Raw genomic sequence first — 16,340 nt, 5'->3', positions numbered from 1 at the left:
GGATGAAGGAAGCAACAGTCTGGGCAGGAGTGGGGATTTTATTGCTGCTCTGCAGATACAAATCCCATTTTTAGCTGCTGGAGAGGAAAGAGAAGTGGGAAAGGCTGGAAAGAAGAGCAGAGCAGCTGCTTCCAAGGCAAGGCGAGGGCAGAGAGCTTGGATGGGGAAGCAGTCCCAGCAGAGCCCTTTTCCCGGCACTTCTTTAGCACTGCACCTTCATCCAAGTACCATTCCGGCCGTGCCTGTGTTCCCAGAGCACTCAGGACACTGCAAAACGCAGGGCTGCTTTTTTTTAGAAGATATTTATACAGTGCCTACCACCAAGCTGAGGACAAGATCCACGTTTTCGGTGTCTGGAGCAGCTTGGAAAATCTCCAGCAGCTTAATTATCCCAGTCCCTTTTTCCTCTGGAGGAATGGAAACCCAAGGCCAGCTTTGGAAAAATGTTGATTTCTCAGCTTGGGCGCTGCTCTTTTGGGATCTCACTGTTTAGGACTTGCCTTGGGAGAGGAGCTGCAGAGCCAGACCCTGGACTTTGCTGAAACTTGCACCAAAAATTGCCTGTAATGACATTAAACCCTTTAATTAATTTAAGGACATGAAAACATTTAATGACATTAAAACCTTCAATGACATGAAACCCTTTGAATGAAGCTTGTCCCAAGGGCTCCCTCCTGCAGCTCTCCCCCCAGCCCTGGTGTTTCAGGGATTTGGGATCATTTCATTCTCATAGCTCCAGGGGGTTTATTTGTGAGGAGGCTGATGCTCAGCACTAATTGGATCCCACTTTTTTCTTCCAGCAGCTCTGCCTTTTTATTTATTGAAATTAAAAAAGGGGAGAGGTCTCATAATTCAGCTTTGCTGTGCCACCATCACCCCTCGGTGCCCAGTGTGGATTCCCACTGTGGCTTTGCACCTTTCAGTCGTGGAGTTCTCTTTCCCCCCCTGGTTTTTGCACTTGTACAAAGCAATAAAGCAAATTTCCAGCACTGCTCATGGCCTCAGATGTTGTTTTTTCCTCCCAACCTGTTCCACAGGCTCAGGGAAGGGGGCAGATCCTCCCCAGCGGGCACCCACTCAGCCGTCCCCTCTCTCCAGCCGATTAACCAGGGCCAGGCAGGTGCGGGGATCTGCACAAATATCGAAATGTCAGCAGCAAATTCCTCACCTCGAGTTGACTCCCGTGGTTTGCAGCCCCTGGGGCGAGTTTGGCTCCGGAGTTGGGAGCAGCGATGCCGGCGCAGCCTCTGGGCACCAGCTGGGCACAGCATCCCCCCCTGCAGCACCTGCTGAGGGCAGCCTGGGCTTTGTGGCACCTCCAGCTCCATGAAATGACAGTGGGCCTGGAAAAAACATGGAAATGTGGGAATGAGTCCAGAGGAAGCCATGGAGATGCTCCAAGGGCTCTGGAGCCAGGCTGGGAGAGCTGGGGGTGTTCAACTGGAGAGGAGAAGGCTCCAGGAGAGCTCAGAGCCCCTTGCAGGGCCTAAAGGGGCTCCAGGAGAGCTGCAGAGGGACTGGGGACAAGGCATGGAGGGCCAGGAGCCAGGGAATGGCTTCCCAGTGCCAGAGGGCAGGGCTGGATGGGAGATTGGGCAGGAATTGTTCCCTGGGAGGGTGGGCAGGCCCCGGCACAGGGTGCCCAGAGCAGCTGGGGCTGCCCCTGGATCCCTGGGCCAACCCAATCTCGAATCCGATCCTTCTGTCAGTTTAAAACCGGCTCTATCTGCCCACCATAAATCCACTCAGAGCTGTGAGAGCGGCGCAGGCTCAGCTTTGGGACAGGCAGGTGCCACTTCCAGCTGGAAGAAAAGGTGAGTGCAACACTGAAGGAAATATATCCAAGGAAAAACTCCAGGTGTTTCTATCCAGGCAGCCCAGAGCCAGGGAAGGAAGTTTGTGCTGATCTGAGGCAGCTCTGTAGCCTGATGTGCCCAAACCGAGGGCTCATCCTTTGTCCTCCCCATCCTGGAGAACTCCAAGCTCTTATCTCCCATCTTGTGGAGAACTTGCACCTGCAGCAGGTGGATTTTTATATTTTACCAGCAGAAATCCTCAGAGCTGCAGGGATAGGAGATCAAACCCCTGGGATTTAACAGTCCAGCTGGAAAATCCTTCCCAGTCCAAGGCTGTGTGAGTCTGGAGCTAGTTTCCCTGTGTCATTTGGAGTTATCAGTGCTATCTTTATTTGCAGCTGGCTGGGTCAGACCTGCTAAACCTGGAAACTTGTTCAGAGACAAGCAGGAGGAAACTGATAAAAATAGAAGATAGGAGCAATCAGAAGTGAGCAGAACATTCTTTACAGCTGATAACTGCTGTTATCTTATGTAATATTTCTCTGGCATCCTGTTTCGGTTTTACACGTTGTTATCACTGCCCCAAACTCACTCCCCAATCTCCTGATCCAGCTGGAGCCATCAGCTGGGCATGTGGAACCTCCACGGAGCCTTTCTCAAGCAATGGCTGCAGGGAGCAGCACAAACCCTGGCACAGGAGGCTGCGGGAGGTCACTGGGAACGGGGCAGGAGCTGCCCTCAGGTACCATCCAGAGGGAGCTGGACAAGCTCCAGAAGTGCCCCGTGGGAATCTCATGAGGTTTAACAAGGCCAAGTGCTGCACTTGACTCAGGGCAACCCCTGGGATCAATCCAGGCTGGGGATGAGCAGGTGGAGCAGCCCTGGGAGAGCTGGACCTGCCCCAGCCCAGAGCCCCCCATGCCCTGGGCTGAGCCCCCAGCGTGGGCAGCAGGGAAGGGATTGGGATGGTGCCCCTGTGCCCCTGTGCCCAGGTGAGAGCCCACCTGCAGAGCTGCCCCAGCCCTGGGACCAGCACAGGGAGGACGTGGAGCTGCTGGAGAGAGGCCAGAGGAGGCACCAGGATGAGCAGAGGGATGGAGCAGCTCTGCTGGGAGGAAAGGCTGCCAGAGCTGGGATTGTTCAGCCTGGAGAGGAGAAGCTTTGGGCTGAGCTCAGTGTGGCCTTGCAGGGCGTGAAGGAGCTGCAGGAAAGCTGGAGAGAGACAATTCCCAAGGCATGGAGGGCCAGGAGCCAGGGAATGGCTTCCCAGTGCCAGAGGGCAGGGCTGGATGGGAGATTGGGCAGGAATTGTTCCCTGGCAGGGTGGGCAGGCCCTGGCACAGGGTGCCCAGAGCAGCTGGGGCTGCCCCTGGATCCCTGGCAGTGTCCAAGGCCAGGCTGGACATTGGGGCTTGGAGCAGCCTGGGACAGTGGGAGGTGTCCCTGCCATGGCAGGGGTGGCACTGGGTGGGCTTTAAGCTCTCTCCCAACCTAGGCCAGCCTGGGATTCTGTGATTTAACCCTGAGGATCAGGGATTGATCCCAAGCTTTTGTCCAGGGAATGCTCCTTTGGCACAGCCTCACCAGCTCTGGCTCCTCTGCCTCCCTCCCACCACTTCCACGCTCATCCTTCTCCAGGTTCCCTGCAAACACCATCCCTGGCCTGCAGCCCCAGGAGCTGCCCCCTCTCCCCAGCCCGAGGGGCCCTATCAGGAGGATCTCTCCCATTGTTCCCAACTCCTGAGCTCCATTTCCTTTTTCCTTGTGACCTGCAGCTCCAGTGGCAGCAGGGGTTTGTCAGGGGAGCATTGATTCAGCAGCTGTTGTGCACATGAACCTCCAGCCTGTGCTCTTTATCCAGGCAGGTTTAGGGACTTCCAGGACTTTTTGTCCTGGCAGGATTTTCTCAAGGCTTTATTTTCTGCTTCCCACCCAACAATGCCAAAGGGAGCTGGGAAAAGGGTGCAAACAAGAATCTCACAGCAACCCTGCACCTGCAGGCAGTTCCTTCTCATTCCACCTCTGGAACACCGCCCCCCCCCCCCCCCCATCAGCCCCATTCCCAGGGACTCGGGGCTGGATCGGACCCTGAGGGATAAAACATCAAATCCTCCCCATATTTTTATTTTTTCACCTTAATGTACAAAAGCTGTGGTGCAGGAATAGGAAAAGCAGCATGGACACCACTCAGGGACCCCCTGGGATTTACCCAGGGCAGGGCTGACACCCAAAATCCACCCTCTGTTCTCCTTCCGTTTTTGGCTTTCCCTCCAAAAAAGGGAGATCCCTCTCTTTACCACCAGCCCAGCTGCCTTTCCATCCAAATCCTGACCTGGAGAAAGGATTGTGACAGAACAAAAGGCATTTTGAATAAATTAAGTAGATGAGAAACAAAGTGGTTCATGCCAGAGCTCCAGGAGCGTTTGGACAGCGCTGCCAGGGATGCCCAGGCTGGGATTGGTGGGGATTGTGCAGGGCCAGGGCTTGGATCAATGATCCTGTGGGTCCCTTCCAGCTCAGGATATTCCATGATTTGATGCTGATCCAAATCCCAGTGCACAACACAGCCAATAGAAACAGAGCCTTTATTTAATAACAAATTATTTAACCCAACCTGTGCACATTAAATCCTCTCCTGTATTTTTCCATGGGCATTTTGCTCCTCATTTCCACTCCCAGAAGTCACTGAAACGGAGAAATCACCAGGAACTCTGAAGGATCCTTCCTTTCTCCAGCTCTGGGCAGGCTTCCTCTTCCCTCCTGAAGTTCTTCCAGTGGGAACCAAGGCAGGCAGTGCATTCCCTGCTCCAGCTTCTCCTCTTTATTTATCCACAGGCATTTTTTAGGGATTTGCAGAGAATTGTGGAATTTTCAAAAAGGAGAAAAGAGCTGTCCCAACCTGCTGTGTTTATCAGATGTATTTGTGGGTTTATTCCATTAAATTTCCCATTCAAGGAGGAGGATGAGCCTGTACCTCCTGCAGGGACCACACCAGTGGGGCCCAGTTGGTCACCAGTTGCATCGGTGCCTGCTCTGGGGAAAGCCATTAAATCCCAGTGCAGGTGGCTCAGATAAACCCATTTTACCTGGGAATCTTCAGGAGATGGGGAAGAGGAACCCAGGAATTCCAGTGTCAGGGACAACCCATCCCAGGCCTGGCCTGGGGCCACCGTGTGTGGCTGTACCCAGATCCTTCCCCAGATCCCAAATATTCCTGCTCTGCTGACGCCTCCTGCTTCCATTTTTTGGGACTTTCTGGGCAGATCCCATCAAGCTGTTCCCAATCCCTATGGATTTAGAAATGCCCAACTGCCTGTGGAGGGCGTGGGATGAGATGGTCTTTAAGGTGCAGCTCAAACATTCTGGGATTCCGTGGTGATTTTGGGAACTCCAGGTCGATTTTGAGGAGTTCACCAGAGCAGAAATGATGCCCCGAAGGGCCAACACGTCACCAGAGCTGCACCTCTGTCCCAGCTGTGGTGACAAGGCAGCAAACACAACTTTTCCAACTCTGTGCCCTCCTCTTCCACTTCCTCTGATCCCTGATGGTGCCCAGGAGTGAAACCCAGGAGGGAAAAAGGTCTTTGCATGGATATTTCCAGCGTTTATCAGGCTGTGCCAGTCTCTAACGTTCATTTCCCCGCTCGGCTCTCGTGCGGGGATGGCACCGCTCGGGCCCTGCTGCCACCAGCAGCCACCCCTGCTGCCTTTGCTGTCCCAACGTGACGCTGGCTTGGCCAAGGGCTCCGTAATGGGCAGCCTGTGGTGGAAACAGGATGTGAAGCACAGGATGGGAGTGGCAGCTGCCTTCGTTCTGTCCTGGCGGTGACACCGCTGCGCTCGCGTGCCTGGAGCCGAGCCCAAAACGTGAACACGGGGCCACAGAAATGGGGATTTATTTTTTTTTTTCCCTGTTTGCTCCCCAGGCACAATTAAAGGGTGATATCCAGAGTTTTGCTGCCAGGGCTGAGTCACAAGTGGCAGGACCTGGATGTGGCTCCGAGCCAGGCCCTGGCACGGCTGCACAGATCCCGCACGTGGCGGGGATCAGGGATCAGGGATGGGCAGGGATGAGGTGCAGGCTGGAGCACGTTCTGCAGGTCCTGGCAGCCTCCTGGTGATGTGGGGTCACAGCAGCAGCCAGAAGTGGAATTCTGTGGCAAAGGGAGAGTCTGAGAATGGCAGGAGAGCAGCAAAAGCTGTGGAGGTCTCATACTGGAGCGGGGAGGAAGCTGAGTGCATTCAGCACCAATCATGCTGGAAAAAAATGCTGGGAAAAGCTGGGAAAAGAGGAAGAAAGAAACAAACTGAACTGCCTGGGGCTTCTATCATCCAAATCCCTCACTGTACAATGTCCAATAACATCTCTTTTACCCTCTGGCTCACACAGCTCTTTTCTTTCACGGGATGTGCAAGGAGTTTTCAGAGTTCTCCTGTACTGCTGAGGAGGAATATTGGGAATATCCAAGGCTCCTGCAGGAAAATGCAGCTAAGAAGGAGTGCAGAGAGCCCTGAGCTGTGCCAGGACCAAGCTGTTCCCACTGAGCCCTGGAGCAGGCTCGGGCTGAGGGAATGTTTTGTATAAATCCCGGAGGATTCAGAGCTTTTCCTCACACCTATACTGAGGGTGGAGAGACAAACAGGTCACAGAGAGCCAGGCCTGGGGACCAGAAACCTGGGAATGGGATCCATGAGTTGGTCTGACCTGCTGTGGGACCATCCACAGAATCCTGGAATGCTTTGGGTTGGAAGGGACCTTAAAGATCATTTATTTCCAACCCTGCTGCCATGGGCAGGGACAGCTCCCATGATCCCAGGGTGCTCCAACTCTGTCCAACCTGGCATCTCCTGGGAAGCCAAGATGGCTCAGCCACCACTGAGAGCAGGAGAAGGACGGGGCAGATCCTCCCCCTGCCCAGGCAGGGTCTTGGGAAGGGATTTTCCGTGCAAAATATCTCCCGGCTCTAACAAATCTCCCTCAGCTCTTGCCTAACTCTCTGCAGCCTCAAAATATCCCCCTGGAAGTGTCCAAGGGCAGCTTGGATGGGGTTTGGAGCAACCTGGCATAGGGAAAGGTGTTCCTGCCCATGGGAATGGGCTGATCGTTAAGGCTTCTGCCTCCAAGAAACTTTGGAGGAGGAGGAACAGGAGGAATGTTGGGGAAGGGGCCTTGGGAATGGTTCATTCCTGCAGCAAACACCTGCCAGGAGAGCATGACCCAGATTTTTTGGGAGGAGTCATAGGGATAACGTGCAGGATCCACCTGTGGCCGAGGCCCTGGGGCCGCTGTCCCTGGTGACCGATGACCAATGACCGGTGAGGGCTCCTCACGTGAGCGGTGTCACATCCAGACATTCCTGCATCCCACTTCCTCCGGGCCAGCAGCCCTGGCTCAACCAGAAATGTCACTTGGAGACACGATCCACCTTGTATGTCCCGGGGCTGGCAGCATGGAAAACAAGCTGGGAGGAAAGTGGGGCTGGGAAATGCTCGAGGCTGGGGCTCATCCGGGCTTGTCCGGGCGCCTCCGTGGCTCCATGAATCCTCACTCCTGCCTCATTCCAGCACGTGGGATTTTAAAGGCATTTGGTCATGTCCTGCCTGTGCTTCCAGGTATTCTGGAAGAGGGGACACAGAGATCAGGTCAATTCCCACCAGCTCCTAAACCCCAGCCAGGGTTTTGGTGCTCTGAAATCCAACATTTGGGCAAAAATAGGACTAAAATAGCCTTGCTCGATTGTTTCCTTGCCTTGTCTTTTTCAAAAATGAAATTTCAGGAATAAGGGGATAAATCCTCAGCTGTGCCCTGGTCTGTATCCTATAAAACTGATGGAAACTTCCCAGTTTATTTGCCATCATTGGAAAGAACGGCCAGGTTTATTCCTTATGACGCTGGTATTCCTGCTCCAAACCCATTCCCTCATCCTTTTTCAAAAGCCCAGACTGCAGGGCCGTGGCTGGAGGAGGGAGGGGGACACCTTTGAGCAGGGGTCACTGGGAATTGCTATGGGGACGTGGCTGTGTCTGTGTGTCCCTCTCCATCCACACTCCCGGAATTCCCACCCTCCCTCTGGAAATCTTACCCCACCCCAGCTCCTTCATTCTCAGCCCTGGGAATGGCAGCTGGATGCCCCTCTGGAAGATGTGGGATCCCTGCTGGGGGATGTGGGATCCCTGCTGTGCTGCCCTGCTGAGGACAAGGAGGAGTCCTGCACCTTTTTCCTGGGAATGACTGGGGGGAGTCCATCCTCTCGCACTTTTCCCGTCACCAGTTAGAGGCTGACACTAATCACAGTCATTAATTAGCGATCCAGCTGCTCTCCAGGGCAGGTTGGATTATGGACTCCCTGTCTCTCCCAGAGAATCAGGAAAATTCCCTCAGAGTCCCTGGCAATGAAACAAACCCCCCAAAATCGCTTGTCCCCCCACACGGTGCAGCTGATCCAGGGGTCATCACTCCCGAGGGATTGTTATCCATGTTTATCTTTCTACATTTCCACTGGACTTGGTTTCCAAGGAAAAAGAACCATCAAATCCAGGGAAGAGTCTGAAACTCTCACTTCAGAGAGGACATTGAGGGGCTGGAGCGTGTCCAGGGCAGGGAAGGGAGCTGGGAAGGGGCTGGAGCCCCAGGAGCGGCTGAGGGAGCTGGGAAAGGGGCTCAGGCTGGAGCAAAGGAGGCTCAGGGGGAACCTTGTGGCTCTGCACAAGTCCCTGACAGGAGGGGGCAGCCAGGGGGGTCGGGCTCTGCTGCCGTGTGCCAAGGGAAAGGAGGAGAGGAAATGGCCTCAAATGGCACCAGGGGAGGCTCAGGTTGGAGATTGGAAACAATTTTTCCCTGCCAGAGTGGTGAGGCCTTGGGATGAGCTGCCCAGGGAGTGCTGGAGTCGCTGTCTCTGGGAGTGCTCAGGAGGAGTCTGGATGTGGCCCTTGGGGACAGGCTTTGGGGTGCTGCTGGTGCTGCTGGGGTGGCACTGGGTGATCCTGGAGGGCTCTGCCAGCCCTGATGATTCTGGGATCCAATGAAACCAGGTGGGTTTTCCATGTGGGTTTGGCTCTTGGGAATGGTGGCTTTAAACCTCTCAGCACCACATTTTGCCCCAAAACCTGGGATTTGGCTGTACACAGCTCCCTTGGCCTGGCAGCAGTGATGTTTTACAGGAAAGAGGGAGTTTCCCAGGTCTCTCCTTCCCCTTGGGAGCCCTCAGATCTGCTCTCCTCCAAGCACTAGCTCCTGCTTCTGATTTTCTTTCCACTTCTGCATTTGTTAGCCAAAGGCGGAGCTCACTCACGAGCTGCTGAGACTTTTAAAGCTCTGTGTGTTCTCCAGAGGAGATTGGACACGGGGAAAAACTGAGCTGAGTCCCACAGGCAGATTTAGGAATGTGTCTGACCACAAATTAACTGCTGCTGCTGCTTCCCAGGGGCTCCTGGCTGCCGTGGGGCCCAGCTCTCCCTCCTGCTTCCCAGGAAAAATCGGCTGAGCTCTCATCCTCCCTCAGCTGGGCTGCTTGCACGGAGGAGCCTCACGCCAGGAGCCGTCTGTGCTCCAGATCCCAGTTAAATCAGGGATATTGCAAGGGCTGGCTGGTGTTTTGTGTTGCTCCTGGAGGGGATTTGGCTGGCAAGGGGTGGAACTGCGGCTGTTTGGCCGTGTCTGAGCGGGTTCAAACACCCCTGCCCAGCTGGCAGAACAGGCTGGAAGGGGTTGGGGCAGGAAGATGGCAGCTCAGATACGGAGGTTGCCTCATCCAGCATCCTCTTTCCTATTCCTGGCGACTTTCTTTCCCCATCCTTTCTCCAGCAGGGTGAAGCAGGGGTGGAGGTGTGCCCTGAGCAGGGACAGCTGTGCAGCCTCGTCCCTCCCAGGGGGACAGAGGACGTTCCTGGGGGTCTGGGCAGGGAAGGGAGCTGGGCTGGATGGTCCCGATGGCTCTTTCCCACCTTAGTCTATTCCATGGTTCTGTGGCTCCTCTGGTGGGACACGAGCTGCATCCAAAAGCACTGAGGAGGAACCAGGACACTTCTGACAGTCCCCGAGTTTAAAAACAATCAAAAATTAATGGGGGTTTATAACCAATAACCCCCCCGGACCCACCACCTCCTCTCTCATCCAACACCAAACACCCTCCCAGAACAACTTTCCTCGTTTATTTTCCTCACCACTGACACACCTGAGTCCTCACCCGTGTTACCCTCCCCCTTTTGCCCCTTTTCCCGGAGCCCCTGGAGCGGGAACCTCCCAGGTTTCGGTATCCTGTCCCCGCCTGCCCGGACACTCCCTGCTGTGATTATCCCCAGCAGCAGCAGCAGCGAGGCCACTCCTCCGCTCTGCTCCTTAAATAGTTAAATCCCTGGGGCAGCCGGAGCGGAGCTGCCGGGGGGGACAGGAGCCGCTCCGGGGCTGAGCGGGCGCTGCAGGTGAGGAGCCCTGGGCAGGTAAAACAACTCAGGGATGCTGTCCCAGAGGCAGCAATTTCTTCTATTAATGATACGGGAGCGCTGCTTTCATTGTTAATTTCAATTTTTCATTCGTTTGGGCTGCATTTATTGGATTTTTTTTTTTTTTCCCCTCCTGAAAATCAGCTCTGTTTAACATTCTGGTTATCAGTAATATTTAAAAAAAAATAGCTAAATATGGCATTAGGCCTATAGAAGAGACCTGTAGCCCTGTTTTTGTGTTTTAATGTGTTTGTGTGCGTGGGGGGAGCAGGAATGTACGCAAACCTCCCAGAGTGCATGGATTCATTCCTATTTATGAAGCAGGAGATGGTGGTTGTGGAATGGGTTGGGGTGGAAGGGACCTTCAACATCATCCAGGGACACCTCCCACTGTCCCAGGCTGCTCCAAGCCCCGATGTCCAGCCTGGCCTTGGGCACTGCCAGGGATCTGGGAATTCCATCCCAGGGCTGGATTTCTGCCGCCTGTCCACTCTACCCCTGCAGTGTTTGTGTGGGCCGCGCCTCTGCCCCCGCACAAAAAGGGTCATGCCAATCCTTAGGCTGTGGAGAGAGGACGAGGGGAAAGGGGCTGAGCCCAGTCATAGAAAAAAAAGGAAAAAAAAAAAATCGGATTTTGGACCTGTTTAATACAACAATGGGGAAAAGGAGCAGCACAGAGCTGATGGGACATCCCGGGATCTCCACACTGCCCTAAAATACATCCCAGTGCCTTCCATCGGCACGGTGGGGATGGCTCGAAGGCTGGACCTGATGATCCCGCAGACTTTTCCCAAGCTGATTTCTGTGATCCCAGGCTCTCCCAGCACTGGCACATGGACAAATAACCCAATTTATTGATACTCAACCTGTTTACTCTTCCCTGGGCACCTGGAGCTGCCCAAGAGCAGCCACAGATCCTTCCTTAGCCGTCTCTAAAGGCAGATCCTGCCCTAAACTTCTTTTTTTTTTTGGCTCATTTTGGGGAGAAAGCTCAGGTTCTGCCATTCAGTGGCTGCAGAAGTGGCTGAGAATTGTCCCCGCTGAAGGTCACGGGTCCCTTGCTGCTCCTGGTGCTCCTGGATTTTATTTTTTCTAATATATATTGGGATTTTCTTTAATATATTGAGATTTATTTTTATATATTGGGATTTTTTTTAATATATTGAATTTTTTTAATATATTAAGATTTATTTTTATATATTGAGATTTTTTAAAATACATATTGGGATTTTAAAAAATATATTGATATTTAAAAAAATATATATTTTATATTTTTTTTATATATTGAGGTTTTTTTAATATATTGAGATTCTTTATATTGGTATTTTTTTATATTGAGATTTTTTTAATATATATTGAGGTTTTTTTTGATATATTGAGGTTTTTTGATATATATTGGGATTTTAAAATATATAGATATTTTAAAATATATATATTTTTTATAATATATATTTATGTATTTTTAATATGTATTTTTTCATATTGAGGTTTTTTAATATATTCAGTTTTTTTAATATATTGAGTTTTTTTAATATATTGAGATTCTTTATATTGGTATTTTTTTATATTGAGTTTTTTAATATTGAGGTGGGTTTTTTAATATATATTGAGGTTAATATATATTGAGATTTTTTAATATGTATTGGGATTTTTTTGCTATATTGAGGTGGGATTTTTTTACTATATTGAGGTGGGATTTTTTTACTATATTGAGGTGGTTTTTTTACTATATTGAGGTGGTTTTTTTACTATATTGAGGTAGTTTTTTAATATTTTGAGGGGTTTTTTGGATATATTGAGGGTTTTTTTTGATTTTTTTTGATCTATTGAGATTTTTTTTGATATATTGAGATTTTTTTTGATATATTGAGATGGTTTTTTTAATATATTGAGATTGTTTTATATGTATTGGAATTTTTTTATATTGAGGTGGTTTTTCTCTATACTGAGATTTTTTAATATATTGAAGCTGGTTTTTTATGTTGAGGTGGTTTTTTTTAATATCGGGACTTTTTTTAATATCAGGACTTTTTTTAATACTGACCTTTTTTTTTAATATCGGGATTTGAAGTGCCTGTCCAACATTTCACTGAGCAGAAAACATTGATTTCCTTAGAAAGCAAAGTCTGAGGACCTGAAAGTCAAAATTCTGGCCTTTTATATTCAATTTTAAAGCCCCCAAAATTCGTACGCCTTGTTCCAGGACCAGCCCCACTCCAGGAGTTGGGGAATCCATAGAATTCCAGAAGGTTTGGGTTGGAAAGAACCTTCAGGATCATCCCATTCCCACTCCTGCCACGGGCAGGGACACCTTCCACTATCGCAGGCAGTGGTGGGCACTGTCCATAAAAAACACGGATGGGAACATCCAAAGCTCAGCCTCAGCTTTATCTGCCAGCAAATAAAGAGAATTTTGGGTAGGGGGGGATTGGGGCTGGGCAGAGCGAGGGGTTGTTGGCGTTTTGTTGAGGTAGGACTGCAGGGAGTTTGGAATTCCACCTATCAAGAGGAGGAAGGAGCGGGGCTTTACTCCTGGATTTTGGTGCCCTGTGCTCCTCTCGGCACCGCCCACAAATCCCGTGGAGCAGAACAGCCTGGAGGGGCAGAGAGAGGAAAGGTGGGTTTGGGGCAACGGCTGAGAAAATCTTATAGGAAAACCCATGGATTTGCAGACAATCTTTTCCAGGATAAAACCTTCACCTGGGGTTCGGCCAAGGAATAAACGCCGTTCATCGCTCGGTGCCCTCTCACAGGGGAACCTAGGCAGGTTTCACTCCTGAGCACAGCTGGGATCCCGGATTTCCAGTGCAGACAAATCCCTGGGGAGGGAATATTTACAGGAGCGTGTGGGGACGGGAGAGGGGGAACGGCTCCCAGTGCCAGAGGGCAGGGATGGATGGGATATGGAGAAGGAATTGTTCCCTGGGAAGGAGGGGAAGTGCTGGGATGGAATTCCCAGAGCAGCTGGGGCTGCCCCTGGATCCCTGGCAGTGTCCAAGGCCAGGCTGGACATTGGGGCTTGGAGCAGCCTGGGACAGTGGGAGGTGTCCCTGCCCATGGCAGGGGTGGGAATGGTGTTATCTTTAAGGTCCCTTCCAAATTATTCACTAATTTTGAGTAGCCAGATTGGGCTGGGGCAGAGGGAAAAGTTTTACAATCCATGGGTGCTGTACTTGGAATCTGGAAGGGATTTTGCCTTTCTGTTCTCCTTTATAGACAAAAAAATCCCGTTTAGCTCAAAGCTCCACCTGAGCCGCGTGATCCCACACACCCAGAGCTGCTGGAATTCCTTGGATTCCCCTGGAACATCCCCAGCTCCTGTGTTTTGCCTGTAAATCTCCACAACCCTCGGCCCCTGGATCCCCCAGACTCCACACTGGGCTCCTACAGCCCTGCCGCAGTTATTTGGGCATTTCGAGATTCCAGGCGGAGCAGTCAGAGCCCGGCAGGATAAACACGCCCATTAACAGGGAATGGGTGCAAGGAGAGGAGACCTCCCCAGGAATGGCCATCCTTAATCATCCAGGATGTTCGGGCCATCCCAGCCAGCCGGGGGGCACTCCAGGGGTCTGGGGATGGGCTCATGCCAGGGCAGCAGGGAGGAAATGCCTCAATTCCCTGAGTCAGGAGTGCCGAGCATCCCCGTGCCAGGCACGAGGAGGGAGGATAAAACAATTCCTGCCAGAAGGATGAGAAAGGGAAGGAAGCTGCCAGCTGGTCTGACCTGAGGGTCAGGTTCTCTCTTTTCCAAGGATAACCATCCAGATATCTCAGGGGACACTGGCAGGAAGATCTGCTCTTTAGTCTCCATATTTTTTCAGGTTTTTAAAAAACTCTCTTATTCACATTAATTTTAAGTTTAAATGTAAACCCACTTCTGTAACCCACTTTTTAAAATCCACTTGTAAAATTTTTAAACTCACTTTTTAAATAGGTTCTTGTAGGAGATTTAAGGCAGAGCCAACCCCTCAGGTGTTGTACTGAGCTCTGGCTGCAGGAGGTGAGGCTGTTTCCTCATTTTTAAAGACCCTTTGGAACAGATGAGCTACACTGGTTAACCAAAACAGGCTGAAAACCAAGGAAAACTGCAACAAGGAATCATGGAATGGTTTGGGCTGGAAGGGACCTCAAAGCCCACCCAGTGCCACCCCTGCCATGGCAGGGACACCTCCCACTGTCCCAGGCTGCTCCAAGCCCCAGTGTCCAGCCTGGCCTTGGGCACTGCCAGGGATGCAGGGGCAGCCCCAGCTGCTCTGGGCACCCTGTGCCAGGGCCTGCCCTCCAGGAAAGGGAATGATTTAAGTTAGCAAAAATTGCTTGTTTGGGATGAAACTCTTGGCCTCTATTTCCAGCCCTCATGGGCAGATTGGCACAAAGCTTTTCTAAGATTATCACATTCTTCTCAAAGGCCTTTCAGAGAGCTAAAAATGATCCATGGATTTCTGTCAAAATTGGAAAATGGTTGCTGTCCAAAGCTTATTCTTGGGTGTGGGATTGGGAGACAAGGCAAAAATGTTCTCATCTTTAGATTTTTCAGAATGGCAGGATTTTGAGGTTTGCTTAAAGGCAATGGTTTGCCCAGAGCAGCTGGGGCTGCCCCTGGATCCCTGGCAGTGCCCAAGGCCAGGCTGGACATTGGGGCTTGGAGCAGCCTGGGACAGTGGGAGGTGTCCCTGCCATGGCAGGGGTGGCACTGGGTGGGCTTTGAGGTCCCTTCCAGCCCAAACCATTCCATGGATCTGTGACAATCCCAGTACTGATTTCCTCTCCTCTTGGTGATGTTACCTTTCATCCCGTTTCCATTGAGATAATCCCCGGAACTGGCAGTGTTATTCCCGAGTTCTGACTTTGATGCTGCATCAGCAGCAGAACAAAACCAGCCTGGGGGAGCTGTGTGTGCCCGTGTTCCATGCAGACAGCACAGCTTTGGATTCTCTGAATTCCTGCCCTAACTTGCCACTGGCTTCCACTGTGGATCTCTGCCTGTCTGGTGTGCAGCTGGAGGATGGAATCCTGCAATATCCTGTGTTGGAAGGGACCCACAGGATCATCCAGTCCCACCCCTGCCCTGCCCAGACCCCCCAGCAATCCCAGCCTGGGCATCCCTGGCAGCGCTGTCCAAACGCTCCTGGAGCTCTGGCAGCCTCGGGGCCGTGCCCATTCCCTGGGGAGCCTGGGCAGTGCCCAGCAGCCTCTGGGGGAAGAACCTTTCCCTAAAATCCAACCTAACCCTGCCCTGGCCCAGCTCCAGCCGCTCCCTGGGTGCTGTCCCTGTCCCAGGGAGCAGAGATTGGAGCTGGCCCTCTGAGGAGCTGCAGCTCAGGTGAGCTCTGACCTGGGGCTCTTCCAGCTGGACATTCCAAGTGCAGGAATCGCCAGAGTGGAGGACAGGGAATGGTCTGAAGGCCCTGGGCTCAGCTAATCGGTTCTTTTTTGCTTTGTTTTGTTTAGATTGGGCATCTGGAGTGGAAGCTGCGATGGCTTTGAGCAACCGCACCAACAGCAGCTCGCTGCTGCCCAGTTTACTGCACATGTTTGTGGAACAGAAAAAAGCCCTTCGGTTCAACAACTACAGCAACCCCGCCCTGGAGCTGCAGGAGGAGATCATGGCCTCGTTTTACATCCTCATCATCGTCGGCTTCTTTGGCTTCCTCCTCTTTGTCATGATGCTCAGCAACATCGTTTCCAGCAAGCCCGAGAACTACATGGATTATCTGTATTCTGGGAAGCTGGGCCCGCCCCGGAGCCAGCGGGAGCTGCCCGGAACTGAGAGCAAGGACACCTTTGTGATCATCAACAGCGCTGCCTTCCTGGAGCTGCAGCGGCAGGACGGCAAAAACCACCCCAGCACTGAGAGGCTGAGCACAAACTCAGCCCTCAGGGATGTGTGAAAATGGTTTTGTTTCATCTTCCTTCTGTTCAGCCCACCCAGGGATGATTTTCCTTCACAAGGAGCCGTGCCAGGACGGGCACAGCCCTTGTGGAGGCTTCCCACGTGCAGCTGTGAAGGCACCGGAGTGAAACCAGAGTTATTCCAGCTCCAGGCCTTTGGATGGGAGGCTGGAGATGAATTCCCTGCTGGGCTGCTCTTCCGTGGCTGTT

This window comes from Corvus moneduloides, chromosome 2, assembly GCF_009650955.1.
Source record: "Corvus moneduloides isolate bCorMon1 chromosome 2, bCorMon1.pri, whole genome shotgun sequence".
NCBI lineage: Eukaryota > Metazoa > Chordata > Aves > Passeriformes > Corvidae > Corvus > Corvus moneduloides.
The sequence above is the reverse complement of the archived record's forward strand: the minus strand, read 5'-3'. Positions refer to the sequence as shown.